This window comes from Toxorhynchites rutilus, unplaced genomic scaffold (assembly GCF_029784135.1).
Source record: "Toxorhynchites rutilus septentrionalis strain SRP unplaced genomic scaffold, ASM2978413v1 HiC_scaffold_4, whole genome shotgun sequence".
Classification (NCBI taxonomy): Eukaryota; Metazoa; Arthropoda; class Insecta; order Diptera; family Culicidae; genus Toxorhynchites; species Toxorhynchites rutilus.
Window position 1 is genome coordinate 263,002 of NW_026599982.1, and position 22,851 is coordinate 285,852.

Below are 22,851 nucleotides of genomic sequence, written 5' to 3' on the forward strand. Positions count from 1 at the left end.
TTTTGAAGCTAAAGATAGGACACACAGAATTGGAATCGGTGAACATGTACAAATACCTTGGGGTTACACTCGATCGTTCATTAACTTATGGAGCACATATAAGGGAGATTAAGAGTTGCTCCACTGACAGGATTAACATGCTGAATGTCGTGAGCAGTACACGAAATGGAGGACACCCTCAAACCCTAAACATACTGTACAACGCAATAGTTCGGAGCTACCTGGAATATGGGGTTTCGATATACGCAAACTCTTCAAAAACGAACCTGGAAAAACTCACGGTCACGAATAACGTTTGTTTGAGAAAAATAACGGGTTGTTCAAAAACAACACCAATTAACACTCTCTGCGCTATAGCCAGTCAGCCACCCTTGCAATTTCATCGGAAGTTAACAACGGCAAAGGAAATAGTTAGACACGCACAGTACTCAACACCAGTCTGGAGGCAGTTAATTGCCCACAACGACATACCAGCAGATAAGCAAACTTACCAAGAAGCGGAAGTTCGAGGAGTACAAGGATGTTTTCAGCGCGATCTCACAAGTTGTATGGGTTCAATCAGAAATTGATGATCAACCATGGACTAAAAGAAATACATCAGCCAGAATCTTGAAGCAACTGGGAAAAATTCACGGACAATACAAGTTCCACCGGAAGATCTATACGGATGCTTCGAAGGACAACGATCACTGTGGCATTGGAATCTACGATGACTACAGCAAGAGGATGATCAGCAGGAAACTAAATCACTCTGTATGTACGATGTCGGCTGAGCTGGAAGCGATTGGAGAAGCTCTACGGTATTTGAAGAGGAACCAGCTCAATAATGCTGTTATTCTTACTGATTCGAAGTCTGGATGTGAGTTCATCAGAGGGCAACTAGATGCAACAGAAAGGGACGAAATCATTCAGGAAATCCTGGAAACAGCCATAACAACCAACTCCTGTATTCAGTGGATTCCGCGGCACGTGAACCTGGAAGGCAACGAGATAGCTGATAGTCTGGCTAAAGCCGGGCTCCAGTCGAACGAGGTGATCCACAATCGGTTCTTACCACACGATGCAATCAACTGGATCAAGAACGACGTCACTGAAAAAATACAACAATGGTATGTAAACTACACTCAAGAATTTGGCAAAGGAAGAAAGTTTTTCAAACTGCAGACAGGGATTAATTCGAAATATTGGTTCCATAACCTGCCACTAACCAACACCGAGATAAGAACCCTAAACCGTCTACTGGCCGGACACGATTATTCTCCATTCTGGCTGAGCAAGATGAAAATTAAAGATGAGTTCTACTGCCAGCTTTGCAACTGCCTTAACACATCAGAACACATAATTTTCAACTGTATTAACTACGTAACACACAGAGACAAACACAACCTTGACAAATATATCTCAATCCAAGATGCTTTCGACGACAAAAACATTGATACTCTGAAAAACATTTGTAAATTTCTCAAAGAAATCGAAATGAAAATCTAAACCGCTCTTTGCACCTTTTGACAAGACGAAAATAAACAAAAGCTACTCCCAATGAAAAACTGACTGGCGTTATAGCAAGCAAGGCGCCTAGAAGTATATACTAAGGTGGGCCAACTTGCTATAACCACTCTTCAGCCATCTTGAAAGTCTACTGTGTTTTGTTTGTAAACGAAACACAATACGCTATTGCCGAAGCTCGCTCGTGATCAGTCTATCTCTTTCACGCTACAAGCAAATAATTCCCCTTCTACTTTCTTCCGTGCTGTTTTCATATACCGCTCCCCTAACCAACTTAGTGGCGAAACGGCCTCACCTAGTACCATAGACCCGTCTTGATAGCAAGTATGCTGTGCCATTTGACAGTGGGGATTGTCAAAGTCCCACGATTTAGAAGAAGAAGAAGAAGTCGAACGGGTTACAAAATGCATTATTTTGCCAATTTCAACCCGTTCGGGATCCGGAATAGAGGTGAATTCCTTAATATTTTCCTTCGTTGATCGTATTGTTGTGAACCTATTCACGTTGGAGAGCATATTCGAACATATTCGTTGGCCGAGGCATTTTGATGTAATGTAATACTTTTCCGTTTACTATTTTTGAAAGCATAGGCAGCCGTGGCAGAGTTCCGAGCTCTGCAATACAATTTTCTTACCCAATGTTAAAGTTGCTTAAACTTACATTATACACCCATTAAACGTAAAAATAATAATTGTATTGATATCAATAAAATTTTATTCTATTGATTTTCATGACTGAAACGCTATGACTAAGGAATAACATTTTATTGAGTAGTTTTTATAGCTGTTTCGATGATGTTGTCTGGCATCAGTGTCGAAAAAATAACGAATTTCACCAAACAAACAAAACCATGGTCGAAGATTGAAAAATGAAAATTTAACTTTCAGAGCACTTGCTCGAGTTTTGATGGGAAGTGTGCGAAAACGATCATTTTCTTCACACTGTTTCGCAAAATTATTGATTTTCGGGCGAGTGATGAGGGAGGGACATGAAAGAAATGAGCGCCATTGTGGCAGCCATTTGTTGCTAGCTTCCACTTTAACCTTAATATATAGAAAACATATTGGAAACGGAAAAAGTAATTTTCTTTTATAATTTTTAGTTTGTGTTTAATTCAACCCAATGCGAATTTTAATTGGACTAACAACACCTACACTATACTATATGTAGAGCATATGGGAAGTCACTTTTTCTAATATTTCTTCACTTCTACAATTTTTCTCGCCGCTTAACCAAACGACCCGTTCTCGAGCGGAAAAACAGCTTGGTTTTTTATTTATGAAAATTGAAATAAATCGTTTCACATATCAAGTAATTTTCACCACAACACAAAATTTACACTTACACTTGTGATCATTTTTTCAATTAGATCAATTAGAACTGAGTGGATTTCCGAGCGGTGCTCGCTTATATACCGATTGGTGATTTCAATAGCCTGTTTTGAAAGCAATTTTAAGACTATTGAAACAAGTTTTTGGATCAAAAAGTGACAAGTATAGAACGCGTAGACATTTTATCTTTCGAATGAAGTGTTTATCATACCATTTCGTTCAGTTGTTTAGGAGCTATTAACGCTCAAAATCTCGGTCTCCGGCGTAACGCTTTCGTTTTCGAAACTTTGATTTTACACCCCGGTATAGAAATGAAAGACGTAGTTCTACGTCAAAACTTCGTTGCTTCGGGTTGATGAACAACTGTATGCTTCACCCAAACTACTTTATTGAAGATCGATATTTATTTACTTCACGTTTACTGCCGAACTTTTAATATGAACGTGAACAAAATCATCCGTGAAATGATCGTACTATTCCACCACCTGTTCAAGTTCACGTTAACGGGAACTCTAAACCAGCATTAATGAGCTGCAAGCAATTGCACCGCGGCCTAACGTAGGTGTCGCATAAACTGATGTAGCTTTGCATAAATTCGTCAGATCTGTCGAATAAGATGTAACTTACTGTATCTGGAAATTTTCACATCATAAGTGAACATTTTAGAAAAACAACTAAAAAACATCCATTTCGAACAATTAGCAAAATTTATCACACGAATGAAAAATTTTTTGGGTCCCAATGAATTGTATAAACAAAACAGAAGAAAAATATGCGTTAGTTTATAGTATAAATTACCTGAATGGCAATTTTTGCGACTAGGTGAGGTTTCCCGGCTAGAGTTTTTACTTTCCGCCGAAGTTTGAGACATCACTTTTAGGGTTTCCATAAGATCTTAAAACAGATTGCAATGATGTTTATACTTCTTTATATTCCATCACAGTTTCTAACCAGCACTTTCTTATGAGGCACAGTTTTTATAGTATTATTCTCAACCAAGAAAAACAAAAAATGTAATGAATGACCGGTAAGCAATGAATTTAATAAGTGTTGATAACTTGAATATTCATATTAAAAGCAAAACAGTTTTCTCGAAGTGAACCACAAAGCGCTTTTGTTTATCCTTATGACGTTTGTGACTTATGGTACACTCAGAGAAAAGATATAGCGAAATTGTCTTTGAATATGAATTAGTTTCAACCAAGGTGCGTAGAAGTATTCCTAAGGTGGGTCAACTTGCTAAAACCACTCTTCAGCTATCTTGGAAGTCTACTGTTTTGTTTGTAAACAAAACACAATACGCTTGTGCCCAAGTTTCTGTTTTCATATACCGCTCCCCTAACCAACTTAGTGAAGAAACGGCCTCACCTAGTACCATAGACCCGTCTTGGTTTCAATCAAGATGTGTGGAATAAAGGTGTGACCGTGTCGTCAATAAGCGCGCAGGGGAAACGGTATAAATATACAGAGGACTGTGGAAAGGGATTTGACTGCAAATAGAGATGTCTAAATTTTTCGTTTATTCAATTGTCGATTAATCGTGGGGTCATTTTTAAATATTCGATTCATTCGAATAATTGTTTTTCAGTATTCGATTAACCGAGCGAATATTTATTTCTTGTAATCAAAAAGAACAGATATATTTGTAATAAAAAAGTATGATGTCATAATTTTAAAAGTTACATTAAATATAATTTTGAAATAAACATGGTGCAGAATAATTGTTTTTGAATGAAATGGTATTTTAGTATATTGATAAATTTACCATTTCATGATTTTTTGAGGATGATTGAAAAAAAAGTACACAATGAGAATGATGCACAATGTTATTATTGTACCAACATAATTTTTTTTCTGTTCAAAATTACCTGTTCTTTGAATGTTGAATGAAATAGCTCATTTGTTTGAATATTTCTGCTTGGTCCTAATAGCTACTAGTTCAAAAGAGGTACATTTATAGAATCATTGACCACTAGTATGGTATATTTTCCTCGGCACTCTGAATTTGAATACTACTATTTTAGAACGGGAGCACCTTCTCTAAGTCCGCATTTTACTCCTGCAGACCCTGAACTCTTCTTCCCAGTCTCCTCCACCACCAGGGAATCATTTTTATGGTTCAACCGTAAAAGATTTAGCATATCCGAAAAAATTCGACGAAACACCATGACGGTTAACACTCCTATACTCGCGCATAGGTCTGAGAGACCAAGAAATCAATAATTCGTTCATTTCTCAGAAAACATCAACACTACGACATTGCGATTCTCTCTAGCTTCGTCATTCGTTGTTCATCATCGTTTGGCGTATCATATAAGTTGGTACGAGTGCTCCCGTGGCCGAGTGGTTAGCGTCATAACTAACATGCCGGGTGTTCGGGTTCGATTCCCGTTCTGGTCGGGAGAATTTTTCGTCAAAGAAATTTCCTCCGACTTGCACTGTGATCACCCGTATTCTAGAGCTTGCCACTCAGAATGCATTCAAGGCGTGTTATTTGGCATCGAAATCTCAACTAAGTACTAATAAAAATGACGCAAGTAATACTACGTTGAGACGGCGAAGTTCCCCTAGGAACGTTAGTGCCATTGAAGAAGAAGAAGAAGTTTTCAAACCGAAGCTATATATTTTCAATTTCATGTTTTTTTTTCAATTCCGCGAAACATTCATATACTTCCTCATCAGAAAAAAAATCTGGGGGAAGCTGGGGCGATGCATGAATAAGGTAAACATGAAATCTTCTAGTGAGGGCGAATTGAGCAAAAAGGTTTTTCGTTGCTTTCAATCCATTGCATGGCCTATTGCGTGTACGAGTTATCGTAATTGTTTGTACGATTGATTGTGAGTGAAGATCGCTGCTGATTTTTTTCTCTGAATGAACATCATGAAAAATGTTCTTACATGGAACCTATGTGTTGTCCAAACAGAAAATATGAAAAATTGCACATATTTTGTGCAAGCAATTTAAAACTTCTTTAAGGGCGACTAATCTGATAGAGAATAGCTGGTCTCATACAAACTAATGTCGTATCCAGATGACACCATTCCACCGTCAACGCGAAAAGCAGACATACGCAAGGCGTGAGTACTTTCACTCGCATCGGTTTCTGTTCTGCTTTCGCATGGAACAGTCATGAAAAATTGTTTGCGTATGAATGCGTCCGAGCGAAGTAATATTCGCACCCATTTACGCATTCGGCTTGGTGTTCCCGTGATGTAATCCAATACCATCAGTTTGGCTTGGTGTTCCCGTGATGTAATGGATCCAAAAATGGTCCAGTCGGTAATTTTTCCGATCATAGAGAACAAACTCATTGCACCACTGATACGCTCAAAATATTTCAAAAATCCAAATATATAACAATCCAATCAATTTTAGATCGGAACCAATGACGGAGAGGTCAAGAGAGAACGCGGTTTTGGTCATAGAATACGTCAACGGCGATCGCTTCATAAGTTTTCCAACCAGTGCTTTAAACAATCTTTGGTTTTTAAATTACAACATACGAATCAACAAATTAGAAGAATAAAAAAAAATTGATTGTTCTATTGTACATACCTTTCAATTCATCGACAACAGACGTGCTTTCATTGCTAGACAACGTATTTCCAGTATCAGAATTCTTTTGTTTTGAGCCTGTTTGTTGTGAAGGAACGTCATTTCGAATGGCTGAATTTTGTGAGATATCGTCTAAAGATTTCTGGATGCAATCACCTGAAAATATACATGAGGGTAAAAAAGTATTACCAAAAAAGTAATAACCAAAATGAGCTGTAAAATCTTTCAGTGCAATATACAAAGTTTGGAAAAGAATAAATCAGAGCTAGTCAGAGTATTAGTTAAAGAAAAGTATACAGTTGGAATAATTTCTGAATGTTGGACGAAACAACAATATGAAAATAGTAAATACAAAATTCCGAGATACAACAATTACTATAGTTCAAGGTTAGATGGATACGGTGGTTCCATGATCGTAATCCATGAGGCAGTCAAAAATAGACCAATCGTAGTAGACTCTACGGAGGATATACAATGTGTAGGCAGGTATATGACCAAAATGGATGTAGCAATATTTTCAATATATGTTTCACCAAGTGCATCGGTCAACGAATTCAAAGAATTCCTGACAAAGTTATTCAAAAGCGTAGAAAAGTACAAAAAGGTTCTAATAGGCGGTGATTTGAACTCACATCATCATCTATGGGATCGTCACCACTCGGACGCGAAAGGGAGAATCCTTTTCGACTTTATCAATGACGAGGATATAATCCTGCTGAACAATGGTGAACCAACATACATACCAGCGGAGCTCAACAAAAAATCATCCACGATCGATCTGGTTATGGTCTCCCCAGCACTATACCATGATACGAAAATGGAGATTCTGCAGTACGGGATTGGCAGCAGACACCTTGTCATCCACATCACAATCAAGACTGAACAAAAAACCACAAACAAATACTTTATCAACCGGAAACAAGTGACGGAACAATTAGGAAATTTGGACACAAAGCAAGTATACGGATGGGCCGAACTACAACAGATAGCACGAAAAATCCAGAAAAAAGCGAAGCAGAAGAACCGGTACGAACCGAAGTTTTGGTGGAGTGCAGAAGTGGAAGAAGCATGGAGAAGCAAAAACGAAGCTAGGACCAAATTCAACAACAGTGGCAATCTAGAGGATTTAATGGAGATGAAAAGGAGAGAAAGTTTGTTCACAAGGTGCAAACACAAACTCATGAGGGAGAAATTTCAAGAATACGTCAATGAGATCGACCCAAGCACGAGCAGTAAAGAGTTATGGAAGAAGATTAACGGACTAACGGGCAAAAAGAAGAAAATGAACCAGCCCTCGGTCGTACATGAAGACGAAGAAGCCGCAATCCAATTCCTGAATGCCAATTTCCCAAGTGGGGACGACTACGGTGACTGTCTCTACAAGGAGGTCACGTACGACATTTTGAGCGTGGAAAAATGGAACGAAATTCTACATAAGAAGAAGAAGCCATCTGCAGCAGGCCCAGATGGCCTTAGCTACGAAATGTTAAGAAGTATAAAACCAGATGTTCGAGATAGCGTGATTTACGACCTCAACAGAATGTGGAAAAATGGTAGAGCTGATTTAGCGTTGAACAAAATAAAAGTAATTGCTATACCAAAACCGGGACGGAACCCAGAAATAATCAGCAACCTACGACCGATTTCCATGCTTTACTGCCCTTTGAAGATTATTAACTCGGCAGTACTAGGTGAACTCAATCAATTTATCCAGAAGAAGCGTGTGTTGCCGAATACATCATTTGGTTTCCGAAGACATAACTCTACCACAACATGCTTGAGCTACGTCACGAACCACATTAACGCTATCAAAAGAGAAGGTAAAGTAGCAGGTGCGATCTTCATTGATATGTCAAATGCGTACAACACCGTAAAAACAGGAACTCTGGAACAAATCCTCTTTGAATACGGTACTCCAATCGAATTTATCAAATGGATTGTGAACTTCCTTAAGGATAGAACAATCCAAATACAGGTAGGAACGAGGACAGTTGAAAGGACCGTCAGAGATGGACTTCCTCAAGGAGACGTTTTGTCCCCTGTATTGTTCAACATCTATACGGCACAGCTACACAATGGAATAACGGAAGGAGTAGTTCTGGTGCAATACGCCGACGACTTCATGGAGATAATCAAAGGTAAAAACTTCGAAGACGTTCAAAACCGCGGCCAGATCTTTTTGAACGAATTCAAGAGTAAAACTGAAAATTTGAACCTGAAAATAAATGAAATCAAAACAAAAGTCATGTTATTCCAGCTCAATAAAAAAGTTTTGAAGCTAAAGATAGGACACACAGAATTGGAATCGGTGAACATGTACAAATACCTTGGGGTTACACTCGATCGTTCATTAACTTATGGAGCACATATAAGGGAGATTAAGAGTTGCTCCACTGACAGGATTAACATGCTGAAGGTCGTGAGCAGTACACGAAATGGAGGACACCCTCAAACCCTAAACATACTGTACAACGCAATAGTTCGGAGCTACCTGGAATATGGGGTTTCGATATACGCAAACTCTTCAAAAACGAACCTGGAAAAACTCACGGTCACGAATAACGTTTGTTTGAGAAAAATAACGGGTTGTTCAAAAACAACACCAATTAACACTCTCTGCGCTATAGCCAGTCAACCACCCTTGCAATTTCATCGGAAGTTAACAACGGCAAAGGAAATAGTTAGACACGCACAGTACTCAACACCAGTCTGGAGGCAGTTAATTGCCCACAACGACATACCAGCAGATAAGCAAACTTACCAAGAAGCGGAAGTTCGAGGAGTACAAGGATGTTTTCAGCGAGATCTCACAAGTTGTATGGGTTCAATCAGAAATTGATGATCAACCATGGACTAAAAGAAATACATCAGCCAGAATCTTGAAGCAACTGGGAAAAATTCACGGACAATACAAGTTCCACCGGAAGATCTATACGGATGCTTCGAAGGACAACGATCACTGTGGCATTGGAATCTACGATGACTACAGCAAGAGGATGATCAGCAGGAAACTAAATCACTCTGTATGTACGATGTCGGCTGAGCTGGAAGCGATTGGAGAAGCTCTACGGTATTTGAAGAGGAACCAGCTCAATAATGCTGTTATTCTTACTGATTCGAAGTCTGGATGTGAGTTCATCAGAGGGCAACTAGATGCAACAGAAAGGGACGAAATCATTCAGGAAATCCTGGAAACAGCCATAACAACCAACTCCTGTATTCAGTGGATTCCGGGGCACGTGAACCTGGAAGGCAACGAGATAGCTGATAGTCTGGCTAAAGCCGGGCTCCAGTCGAACGAGGTGATCCACAATCGGTTTTTACCACACGATGCAATCAACTGGATCAAGAACGACGTCACTGAAAAAATACAACAATGGTATGTAAACTACACTCAAGAATTTGGCAAAGGAAGAAAGTTTTTCAAACTGCAGACAGGGATTAATTCGAAATCTTGGTTCCATAACCTGCCACTAACCAACACCGAGATAAGAACCCTAAACCGTCTACTGGCCGGACACGATTATTCTCCATTCTGGCTGAGCAAGATGAAAATTAAAGATGAGTTCTACTGCCAGCTTTGCGACTGCCTTAACACATCAGAACACATAATTTTCAACTGTATTAACTACGTAACACACAGAGACAAACACAACCTTGACAAATATTTCTCAATCCAAGATGCTTTCGACGACAAAAACATTGATACTCTGAAAAACATTTGTAAATTTCTCAAAGAAATCGAAATGAAAATCTAAACCGCTCTTTGCACCTTTTGACAAGACGAAAATAAACAAAAGCTACTCCCAATGAAAAACTGACTGGCGTTATAGCAAGCAAGGCGCCTAGAAGTATATACTAAGGTGGGCCAACTTGCTATAACCACTCTTCAGCCATCTTGAAAGTCTACTGTGTTTTGTTTGTAAACGAAACACAATACGCTATTGCCGAAGCTCGCTCGTGATCAGTCTGTCTCTTTCACGCTACAAGCAAATAATTCCCCTTCTACTTTCTTCCGTGCTGTTTTCATATACCGCTCCCCTAACCAACTTAGTGGCGAAACGGCCTCACCTAGTACCATAGACCCGTCTTGATAGCAAGTATGCTGTGCCATTTGACAGTGGGGATTGTCAAAGTCCCACGATTTAGAAGAAGAAGAAGAAGTCGAACGGGTTACAAAATGCATTATTTTGCCAATTTCAACCCGTTCGGGATCCGGAATAGAGGTGAATTCCTTAATATTTTCCTTCGTTGATCGTATTGTTGTGAACCTATTCACGTTGGAGAGCATATTCGAACATATTCGTTGGCCGAGGCATTTTGATGTAATGTAATACTTTTCCGTTTACTATTTTTGAAAGCATAGGCAGCCGTGGCAGAGTTCCGAGCTCTGCAATACAATTTTCTTACCCAATGTTAAAGTTGCTTAAACTTACATTATACACCCATTAAACGTAAAAATAATAATTGTATTGATATCAATAAAATTTTATTCTATTGATTTTCATGACATGAAACGCTATGACTAAGGAATAACATTTTATTGAGTAGTTTTTATAGCTGTTTCGATGATGTTGTCTGGCATCAGTGTCGAAAAAATAACGAATTTCACCAAACAAACAAAACCATGGTCGAAGATTGAAAAATGAAAATTTAACTTTCAGAGCACTTGCTCGAGTTTTGATGGGAAGTGTGCGAAAACGATCATTTTCTTCACACTGTTTCGCAAAATTATTGATTTTCGGGCGAGTGATGAGGGAGGGACATGAAAGAAATGAGCGCCATTGTGGCAGCCATTTGTTGCTAGCTTCCACTTTAACCTTAATATAGAGAAAACATATTGGAAACGGAAAAAGTAATTTTCTTTTATAATTTTTAGTTTGTGTTTAATTCAACCCAATGCGAATTTTAATTGGACTAACAACACCTACACTATACTATATGTAGAGCATATGGGAAGTCACTTTTTCTAATATTTCTTCACTTCTACAATTTTTCTCGCCGCTTAACCAAACGACCCGTTCTCGAGCGGAAAAACAGCTTGGTTTTTTATTTATGAAAATTGAAATAAATCGTTTCACATATCAAGTAATTTTCACCACAACACAAAATTTACACTTACACTTGTGATCATTTTTTCAATTAGATCAATTAGAACTGAGTGGATTTCCGAGCGGTGCTCGCTTATATACCGATTGGTGATTTCAATAGCCTGTTTTGAAAGCAATTTTAAGACTATTGAAACAAGTTTTTGGATCAAAAAGTGACAAGTATAGAACGCGTAGACATTTTATCTTTCGAATGAAGTGTTTATCATACCATTTCGTTCAGTTGTTTAGGAGCTATTAACGCTCAAAATCTCGGTCTCCGGCGTAACGCTTTCGTTTTCGAAACTTTGATTTTACACCCCGGTATAGAAATGAAAGACGTAGTTCTACGTCAAAACTTCGTTGCTTCGGGTTGATGAACAACTGTATGCTTCACCCAAACTACTTTATTGAAGATCGATATTTATTTACTTCACGTTTACTGCCGAACTTTTAATATGAACGTGAACGTGAACGTGAACAAAATCATCCGTGAAATGATCGTACTATTCCACCACCTGTTCAAGTTCACGTTAACGGGAACTCTAAACCAGCATTAATGAGCTGCAAGCAATTGCACCGCGGCCTAACGTAGGTGTCGCATAAACTGATGTAGCTTTGCATAAATTCGTCAGATCTGTCGAATAAGATGTAACTTACTGTATCTGGAAATTTTCACATCATAATTGAACATTTTAGAAAAACAACTAAAAAACATCCATTTCGAACAATTAGCAAAATTTATCACACGAATGAAGAATTTTTTGGGTCCCAATGAATTGTATAAACAAAACAGAAGAAAAATATGCGTTAGTTTATAGTATAAATTACCTGAATGGCAATTTTTGCGACTAGGTGAGGTTTCCCGGCTAGAGTTTTTACTTTCCGCCGAAGTTTGAGACATCACTTTTAGGGTTTCCATAAGATCTTAAAACAGATTGCAATGATGTTTATACTTCTTTATATTCCATCACAGTTTCTAACCAGCACTTTCTTATGAGGCACAGTTTTTATAGTATTATTCTCAACCAAGAAAAACAAAAAATGTAATGAATGACCGGTAAGCAATGAATTTAATAAGTGTTGATAACTTGAATATTCATATTAAAAGCAAAACAGTTTTCTCGAAGTGAACCACAAAGCGCTTTTGTTTATCCTTATGACGTTTGTGACTTATGGTACACTCAGAGAAAAGATATAGCGAAATTGTCTTTGAATATGAATTAGTTTCAACCAAGGTGCGTAGAAGTATTCCTAAGGTGGGCAACTTGCTAAAACCACTCTTCAGCCATCTTGAAAGTCTACTGTGTTTTGTTTGTAAACGAAACACAATACGCTATTGCCGAAGCTCGCTCGTGATCAGTCTGTCTCTTTCACGCTACAAGCAAATAATTCCCCTTCTACTTTCTTCCGTGCTGTTTTCATATACCGCTCCCCTAACCAACTTAGTGAAGAAACGGCCTCACCTAGTACCATAGACCCGTCTTGATAGCAAGTATGCTGTGCCATTTGACAGTGGGGATTGTCAAAGTCCCACGATTTAGAAGAAGAAGAAGAAGAAGAAGTCGAACGGGTTACAAAATGCATTATTTTGCCAATTTCAACCCGTTCGGGATCCGGAATAGAGGTGAATTCCTTAATATTTTCCTTCGTTGATCGTATTGTTGTGAACCTATTCACGTTGGAGAGCATATTCGAACATATTCGTTGGCCGAGGCATTTTGATGTAATGTAATACTTTTCCGTTTACTATTTTTGAAAGCATAGGCAGCCGTGGCAGAGTTCCGAGCTCTGCAATACAATTTTCTTACCCAATGTTAAAGTTGCTTAAACTTACATTATACACCCATTAAACGTAAAAATAATAATTGTATTGATATCAATAAAATTTTATTCTATTGATTTTCATGACATGAAACGCTATGACTAAGGAATAACATTTTATTGAGTAGTTTTTATAGCTGTTTCGATGATGTTGTCTGGCATCAGTGTCGAAAAAATAACGAATTTCACCAAACAAACAAAACCATGGTCGAAGATTGAAAAATGAAAATTTAACTTTCAGAGCACTTGCTCGAGTTTTGATGGGAAGTGTGCGAAAACGATCATTTTCTTCACACTGTTTCGCAAAATTATTGATTTTCGGGCGAGTGATGAGGGAGGGACATGAAAGAAATGAGCGCAATTGTGGCAGCCATTTGTTGCTAGCTTCCACTTTAACCTTAATATAGAGAAAACATATTGGAAACGGAAAAAGTAATTTTCTTTTATAATTTTTAGTTTGTGTTTAATTCAACCCAATGCGAATTTTAATTGGACTAACAACACCTACACTATACTATATGTAGAGCATATGGGAAGTCACTTTTTCTAATATTTCTTCACTTCTACAATTTTTCTCGCCGCTTAACCAAACGACCCGTTCTCGAGCGGAAAAACAGCTTGGTTTTTTATTTATGAAAATTGAAATAAATCGTTTCACATATCAAGTAATTTTCACCACAACACAAAATTTACACTTACACTTGTGATCATTTTTTCAATTAGATCAATTAGAACTGAGTGGATTTCCGAGCGGTGCTCGCTTATATACCGATTGGTGATTTCAATAGCCTGTTTTGAAAGTAATTTTAAGACTATTGAAACAAGTTTTTGGATCAAAAAGTGACAAGTATAGAACGCGTAGACATTTTATCTTTCGAATGAAGTGTTTATCATACCATTTCGTTCAGTTGTTTAGGAGCTATTAACGCTCAAAATCTCGGTCTCCGGCGTAACGCTTTCGTTTTCGAAACTTTGATTTTACACCCCGGTATAGAAATGAAAGACGTAGTTCTACGTCAAAACTTCGTTGCTTCGGGTTGATGAACAACTGTATGCTTCACCCAAACTACTTTATTGAAGATCGATATTTATTTACTTCACGTAAAGGCACGGCAGTAATGCCGAACTTTTAATATGAACGTGAACGTGAACGTGAACAAAATCATCCGTGAAATGATCGTACTATTCCACCACCTGTTCAAGTTCACGTTAACGGGAACTCTAAACCAGCATTAATGAGCTGCAAGCAATTGCACCGCGGCCTAACGTAGGTGTCGCATAAACTGATGTAGCTTTGCATAAATTCGTCAGATCTGTCGAATAAGATGTAACTTACTGTATCTGGAAATTTTCACATCATAATTGAACATTTTAGAAAAACAACTAAAAAACATCCATTTCGAACAATTAGCAAAATTTATCACACGATTGAAGAATTTTTTGGGTCCCAATGAATTGTATAAACAAAACAGAAGAAAAATATGCGTTAGTTTATAGTATAAATTACCTGAATGGCAATTTTTGCGACTAGGTGAGGTTTCCCGGCTAGAGTTTTTACTTTCCGCCGAAGTTTGAGACATCACTTTTAGGGTTTCCATAAGATCTTAAAACAGATTGCAATGATGTTTATACTTCTTTATATTCCATCACAGTTTCTAACCAGCACTTTCTTATGAGGCACAGTTTTTATAGTATTATTCTCAACCAAGAAAAACAAAAAATGTAATGAATGACCGGTAAGCAATAAATTTAATAAGTGTTGATAACTTGAATATTCATATTAAAAGCAAAACAGTTTTCTCGAAGTGAACCACAAAGCGCTTTTGTTTATCCTTATGACGTTTGTGACTTATGGTACACTCAGAGAAAAGATATAGCGAAATTGTCTTTGAATATGAATTAGTTTCAACCAAGGTGCGTAGAAGTATTCCTAAGGTGGGTCAACTTGCTAAAACCACTCTTCAGCTATCTTGGAAGTCTACTGTTTTGTTTGTAAACAAAACACAATACGCTTGTGCCCAAGCTCGCTCGTGATCAGTCTGTCTCTTTCACACTTCAAGGAAAAAATTCCCCTTCTGCTTTCTTCCGTACTGTTTTCATATACCGCTCCCCTAACCAACTTAGTGAAGAAACGGCCTCACCTAGTACCATAGACCCGTCTTGGTTTCAACCAAGATGTGTGGAATAAAGGTGTGACCGTGTCGTCAATAAGTGCGCAGGGGAAACGGTATAAATATACAGAGGACTGTGGAAAGGGATTTGACTGCAAATAGAGATGTCTAAATTTTTCGTTTATTCAATTGTCGATTAATCGTGGGGTCATTTTTAAATATTCGATTCATTCGAATAATTGTTTTTCAGTATTCGATTAACCGAGCGAATATTTATTTCTTGTTATCAAAAAGAACAGATATATTTGTAATAAAAAAGTATGATGTCATAATTTTAAAAGTTACATTAAATATAATTTTGAAATAAACATGGTGCAGAATAATTGTTTTTGAATGAAATGGTATTTTAGTATATTGATAAATTTACCATTTCATGATTTTTTGAGGATGATTGAAAAAAAAGTACACAATGAGAATGATGCACAATGTTATTATTGTACCAACATAATTTTTTTTCTGTTCAAAATTACCTGTTCTTTGAATGTTGAATGAAATAGCTCATTTGTTTGAATATTTCTGCTTGGTCCTAATAGCTACTAGTTCAAAAGAGGTACATTTATAGAATCATTGACCACTAGTATGGTATATTTTCCTCGGCACTCTGAATTTGAATACTACTATTTTAGAACGGGAGCACCTTCTCTAAGTCCGCATTTTACTCCTGCAGACCCTGAATTCTTCTTCCCAGTCTCCTCCACCACCAGGGAATCATTTTTATGGTTCAACCGTAAAAGATTTAGCATATTCGAAAAAATTCGACGAAACACCATGACGGTTAACACTCCTATACTCGCGCATAGGTCTGAGAGACCAAGAAATCAATAATTCGTTCATTTCTCAGAAAACATCAACACTACGACATTGCGATTCTCTCTAGCTTCGTCATTCGTTGTTCATCATTGTTTGGCGTATCATATAAGTTGGTACGAGTGCTCCCGTGGCCGAGTGGTTAGCGTCATAACTAACATGCCGGGTGTTCGGGTTCGATTCCCGTTCTGGTCGGGAGAATTTTTCGTCAAAGAAATTTCCTCCGACTTGCACTGTGATCACCCGTATTCTAGAGCTTGCCACTCAGAATGCATTCAAGGCGTGTTATTTGGCATCGAAATCTCAACTAAGTACTAATAAAAATGACGCAAGTAATACTACGTTGAGACGGCGAAGTTCCACGTTAGTGCCATTGAAGAAGAAGAAGAAGATTTCAAACCGAAGCTATATATTTTCAATTTCATGTTTTTTTTTTCAATACCGCGAAACATTCATATACTTCCTGATCATCAGAAAAAAAATCTGGGGGAAGCTGGGGCGATGCATGAATAAGGTAAACATGAAATCTTCTAGTGAGGGCGAATTGAGCAAAAAGGTTTTTCGTTGCTTTCAATCCATTGCATGGCCTATTGCGTGTACGAGTTATCGTAATTGTTTGTACGATTGATTGTGAGTGAAGATCGCTGCTGATTTTTTTCTCTGAATGAACATCATGAAAAATGTTCTTACATGGAACCTATGTGTTGTCCAAACAGAAAATATGAAAAATTGCACATATTTTGTGCAAGCAATTTAAAACTTCTTTAAGGGCGACTAATCTGATAGAGAATAGCTGGTCTCATACAAACTAATGTCGTATCCAGATGACACCATTCCACCGTCAACGCGAAAAGCAGACATACGCAAGGCGTGAGTACTTTCACTCGCATCGGTTTCTGTTCTGCTTTCGCATGGAACAGTCATGAAAAATTGTTTGCGTATGAATGCGTCCGAGCGAAGTAATATTCGCACCCATTTACGCATTCGGCTTGGTGTTCCCGTGATGTAATCCAATACCATCAGTTTGGCTTGGTGTTCCCGTGATGTAATGGATCCAAAAATGGTCCAGTCGGTAATTTTTCCGATCATAGAGAACAAACTCATTGCACCACTGATACGCTCAAAATATTTCAAAAATCCAAATATATAACAATCCAATCAATTTTAGATCGGAACCAATGACGGAGAGGTCAAGAGAGAACGCGGTTTTGGTCATAGAATACGTCAACGGCGATCGCTTCATAAGTTTTCCAACCAGTGCTTTAAACAATCTTTGGTTTTTAAATTACAACATACGAATCAACAAATTAGAAGAATAAAAAAAATTGATTGTTCTATTGTACATACCTTTCAATTCATCGACAACAGACGTGCTTTCATTGCTAGACAACGTATTTCCAGTATCAGAATTCTTTTGTTTTGAGCCTGTTTGTTGTGAAGGAACGTCATTTCGAATGGCTGAATTTTGTGAGATATCGTCTAAAGATTTCTGGATGCAATCACCTGAAAATATACATGAGGGTACAAAAGTATTACCAAAAAAGTAATAACCAAAATGAGCTGTAAAATCTTTCAGTGCAATATACAAAGTTTGGAAAAGAATAAATCAGAGCTAGTCAGAGTATTAGTTAAAGAAAAGTATACAGTTGGAATAATTTCTGAATGTTGGACGAAACAACAATATGAAAATAGTAAATACAAAATTCCGAGATACAACAATTACTATAGTTCAAGGTTAGATGGATACGGTGGTTCCATGATCGTAATCCATGAGGCAGTCAAAAATAGACCAATCGTAGTAGACTCTACGGAGGATATACAATGTGTAGGCAGGTATATGACCAAAATGGATGTAGTAATATTTTCAATATATGTTTCACCAAGTGCATCGGTCAACGAATTCAAAGAATTCCTGACAAAGTTATTCAAAAGCGTAGAAAAGTACAAAAAGGTTCTAATAGGCGGTGATTTGAACTCACATCATCATCTATGGGATCGTCACCACTCGGACGCGAAAGGGAGAATCCTTTTCGACTTTATCAATGACGAGGATATAATCCTGCTGAACAATGGTGAACCAACATACATACCAGCGGAGCTCAACAAAAAATCATCCACGATCGATCTGGTTATGGTCTCCCCAGCACTATACCATGATACGAAAATGGAGATTCTGCAGTACGGGATTGGCAGCAGACACCTTGTCATCCACATCACAATCAAGACTGAACAAAAAACCACAAACAAATACTTTATCAACCGGAAACAAGTGACGGAACAATTAGGAAATTTGGACACAAAGCAAGTATACGGATGGGCCGAACTACAACAGATAGCACGAAAAATCCAGAAAACAGCGAAGCAGAAGAACCGGTACGAACCGAAGTTTTGGTGGAGTGCAGAAGTGGAAGAAGCATGGAGAAGCAAAAACGAAGCTAGGACCAAATTCAACAACAGTGGCAATCTAGAGGATTTAATGGAGATGAAAAGGAGAGAAAGTTTGTTCACAAGGTGCAAACACAAACTCATGAGGGAGAAATTTCAAGAATACGTCAATGAGATCGACCCAAGCACGAGCAGTAAAGAGTTATGGAAGAAGATTAACGGAATAACGGGCAAAAAGAAGAAAATGAACCAGCCCTCGGTCGTACATGAAGACGAAGAAGCCGCAATCCAATTCCTGAATGCCAATTTCCCAAGTGGGGACGACTACGGTGACTGTCTCTACAAGGAGGTCACGTACGACATTTTGAGCGTGGAAAATGGAACGAAATTCTACATAAGAAGAAGAAGCCATCTGCAGCAGGCCCAGATGGCCTTAGCTACGAAATGTTAAGAAGTATAAAACCAGATGTTCGAGATAGCGTGATTTACGACCTCAACAGAATGTGGAAAAATGGTAGAGCTGATTTAGCGTTGAACAAAATAAAAGTAATTGCTATACCAAAACCGGGACGGAACCCAGAAATAATCAGCAACCTACGACCGATTTCCATGCTTAACTGCCCTTTGAAGATTATTAACTCGGCAGTACTAGGTGAACTCAATCAATTTATCCAGAAGAAGCGTGTGTTGCCGAATACATCATTTGGTTTCCGAAGACATAACTCTACCACAACATGCTTGAGCTACGTCACGAACCACATTAACGCTATCAAAAGAGAAGGTAAAGTAGCAGGTGCGATCTTCATTGATATGTCAAATGCGTACAACACCGTAAAAACAGGAACTCTGGAACAAATCCTCTTTGAATACGGTACTCCAATCGAATTTATCAAATGGATTGTGAACTTCCTTAAGGATAGAACAATCCAAATACAGGTAGGAACGAGGACAGTTGAAAGGACCGTCAGAGATGGACTTCCTCAAGGAGACGTTTTGTCCCCTGTATTGTTCAACATCTATACGGCACAGCTACACAATGGAATAACGGAAGGAGTAGTTCTGGTGCAATACGCCGACGACTTCATGGAGATAATCAAAGGTAAAAACTTCGAAGACGTTCAAAACCGCGGCCAGATCTTTTTGAACGAATTCAAGAGTAAAACTGAAAATTTGAACCTGAAAATAAATGAAATCAAAACAAAAGTCATGTTATTCCAGCTCAATAAAAAAGTTTTGAAGCTAAAGATAGGACACACAGAATTGGAATCGGTGAACATGTACAAATACCTTGGGGTTACACTCGATCGTTCATTAACTTATGGAGCACATATAAGGGAGATTAAGAGTTGCTCCACTGACAGGATTAACATGCAGAAGGTCGTGAGCAGTACACGAAATGGAGGACACCCTCAAACCCTAAACATACTGTACAACGCAATAGTTCGGAGCTACCTGGAATATGGGGTTTCGATATACGCAAACTCTTCAAAAACGAACCTGGAAAAACTCACGGTCACGAATAACGTTTGTTTGAGAAAAATAACGGGTTGTTCAAAAACAACACCAATTAACACTCTCTGCGCTATAGCCAGTCAACCACCCTTGCAATTTCATCGGAAGTTAACAACGGCAAAGGAAATAGTTAGACACGCACAGTACTCAACACCAGTCTGGAGGCAGTTAATTGCCCACAACGACATACCAGCAGATAAGCAAACTTACCAAGAAGCGGAAGTTCGAGGAGTACAAGGATGTTTTCAGCGAGATCTCACAAGTTGTATGGGTTCAATCAGAAATTGATGATCAACCATGGACTAAAAGAAATACATCAGCCAGAATCTTGAAGCAACTGGGAAAAATTCACGGACAATACAAGTTCCACCGGAAGATCTATACGGATGCTTCGAAGGACAACGATCACTGTGGCATTGGAATCTACGATGACTACAGCAAGAGGATGATCAGCAGGAAACTAAATCACTCTGTATGTACGATGTCGGCTGAGCTGGAAGCGATTGGAGAAGCTCTACGGTATTTGAAGAGGAACCAGCTCAATAATGCTGTTATTCTTACTGATTCGAAGTCTGGATGTGAGTTCATCAGAGGGCAACTAGATGCAACAGAAAGGGACGAAATCATTCAGGAAATCCTGGAAACAGCCATAACAACCAACTCCTGTATTCAGTGGATTCCGGGGCACGTGAACCTGGAAGGCAACGAGATAGCTGATAGTCTGGCTAAAGCCGGGCTCCAGTCGAACGAGGTGATCCACAATCGGTTTTTACCACACGATGCAATCAACTGGATCAAGAACGACGTCACTGAAAAAATACAACAATGGTATGTAAACTACACTCAAGAATTTGGCAAAGGAAGAAAGTTTTTCAAACTGCAGACAGGGATTAATTCGAAATCTTGGTTCCATAACCTGCCACTAACCAACACCGAGATAAGAACCCTAAACCGTCTACTGGCCGGACACGATTATTCTCCATTCTGGCTGAGCAAGATGAAAATTAAAGATGAGTTCTACTGCCAGCTTTGCGACTGCCTTAACACATCAGAACACATAATTTTCAACTGTATTAACTACGTAACACACAGAGACAAACACAACCTTGACAAATATTTCTCAATCCAAGATGCTTTCGACGACAAAAACATTGATAAATTTGTAAATTTCTCAAAGAAATCGAAATGAAAATCTAAACCGCTCTTTGCACCTTTTGACAAGACGAAAATAAACAAAAGCTACTCCCAATGAAAAACTGACTGGCGTTATAGCAAGCAAGGCGCCTAGAAGTATATACTAAGGTGGGCCAACTTGCTATAACCACTCTTCAGCCATCTTGAAAGTCTACTGTGTTTTGTTTGTAAACGAAACACAATACGCTATTGCCGAAGCTCGCTCGTGATCAGTCTGTCTCTTTCACGCTACAAGCAAATAATTCCCCTTCTACTTTCTTCCGTGCTGTTTTCATATACCGCTCCCCTAACCAACTTAGTGGCGAAACGGCCTCACCTAGTACCATAGACCCGTCTTGATAGCAAGTATGCTGTGCCATTTGACAGTGGGGATTGTCAAAGTCCCACGATTTAGAAGAAGAAGAAGAAGTCGAACGGGTTACAAAATGCATTATTTTGCCAATTTCAACCCGTTCGGGATCCGGAATAGAGGTGAATTCCTTAATATTTTCCTTCGTTGATCGTATTGTTGTGAACCTATTCACGTTGGAGAGCATATTCGAACATATTCGTTGGCCGAGGCATTTTGATGTAATGTAATACTTTTCCGTTTACTATTTTTGAAAGCATAGGCAGCCGTGGCAGAGTTCCGAGCTCTGCAATACAATTTTCTTACCCAATGTTAAAGTTGCTTAAACTTACATTATACACCCATTAAACGTAAAAATAATAATTGTATTGATATCAATAAAATTTTATTCTATTGATTTTCATGACTGAAACGCTATGACTAAGGAATAACATTTTATTGAGTAGTTTTTATAGCTGTTTCGATGATGTTGTCTGGCATCAGTGTCGAAAAAATAACGAATTTCACCAAACAAACAAAACCATGGTCGAAGATTGAAAAATGAAAATTTAACTTTCAGAGCACTTGCTCGAGTTTTGATGGGAAGTGTGCGAAAACGATCATTTTCTTCACACTGTTTCGCAAAATTATTGATTTTCGGGCGAGTGATGAGGGAGGGACATGAAAGAAATGAGCGCCATTGTGGCAGCCATTTGTTGCTAGCTTCCACTTTAACCTTAATATATAGAAAACATATTGGAAACGGAAAAAGTAATTTTCTTTTATAATTTTTAGTTTGTGTTTAATTCAACCCAATGCGAATTTTAATTGGACTAACAACACCTACACTATACTATATGTAGAGCATATGGGAAGTCACTTTTTCTAATATTTCTTCACTTCTACAATTTTTCTCGCCGCTTAACCAAACGACCCGTTCTCGAGCGGAAAAACAGCTTGGTTTTTTATTTATGAAAATTGAAATAAATCGTTTCACATATCAAGTAATTTTCACCACAACACAAAATTTACACTTACACTTGTGATCATTTTTTCAATTAGATCAATTAGAACTGAGTGGATTTCCGAGCGGTGCTCGCTTATATACCGATTGGTGATTTCAATAGCCTGTTTTGAAAGCAATTTTAAG

General features: G+C 38.2%; 1 protein-coding gene across 2 annotated transcripts in view; it reads right to left on the reverse strand.

The window, feature by feature from the left end:
- The window catches only part of LOC129782124 (uncharacterized), a 205,134-nt gene that overhangs the window by 28,882 nt on the left and 153,401 nt on the right, over positions 1-22,851 (reverse strand). For both annotated transcript variants that reach the window (XM_055789532.1, XM_055789531.1), the window contains exons 12-13: positions 17,630-17,785; positions 6,394-6,549 (exon numbers count right to left, since the gene is read on the reverse strand). The gene's annotated coding sequence lies outside the window, so the exon portion shown is untranslated. The remainder of the gene's footprint in view (positions 1-6,393; positions 6,550-17,629; positions 17,786-22,851) is intronic.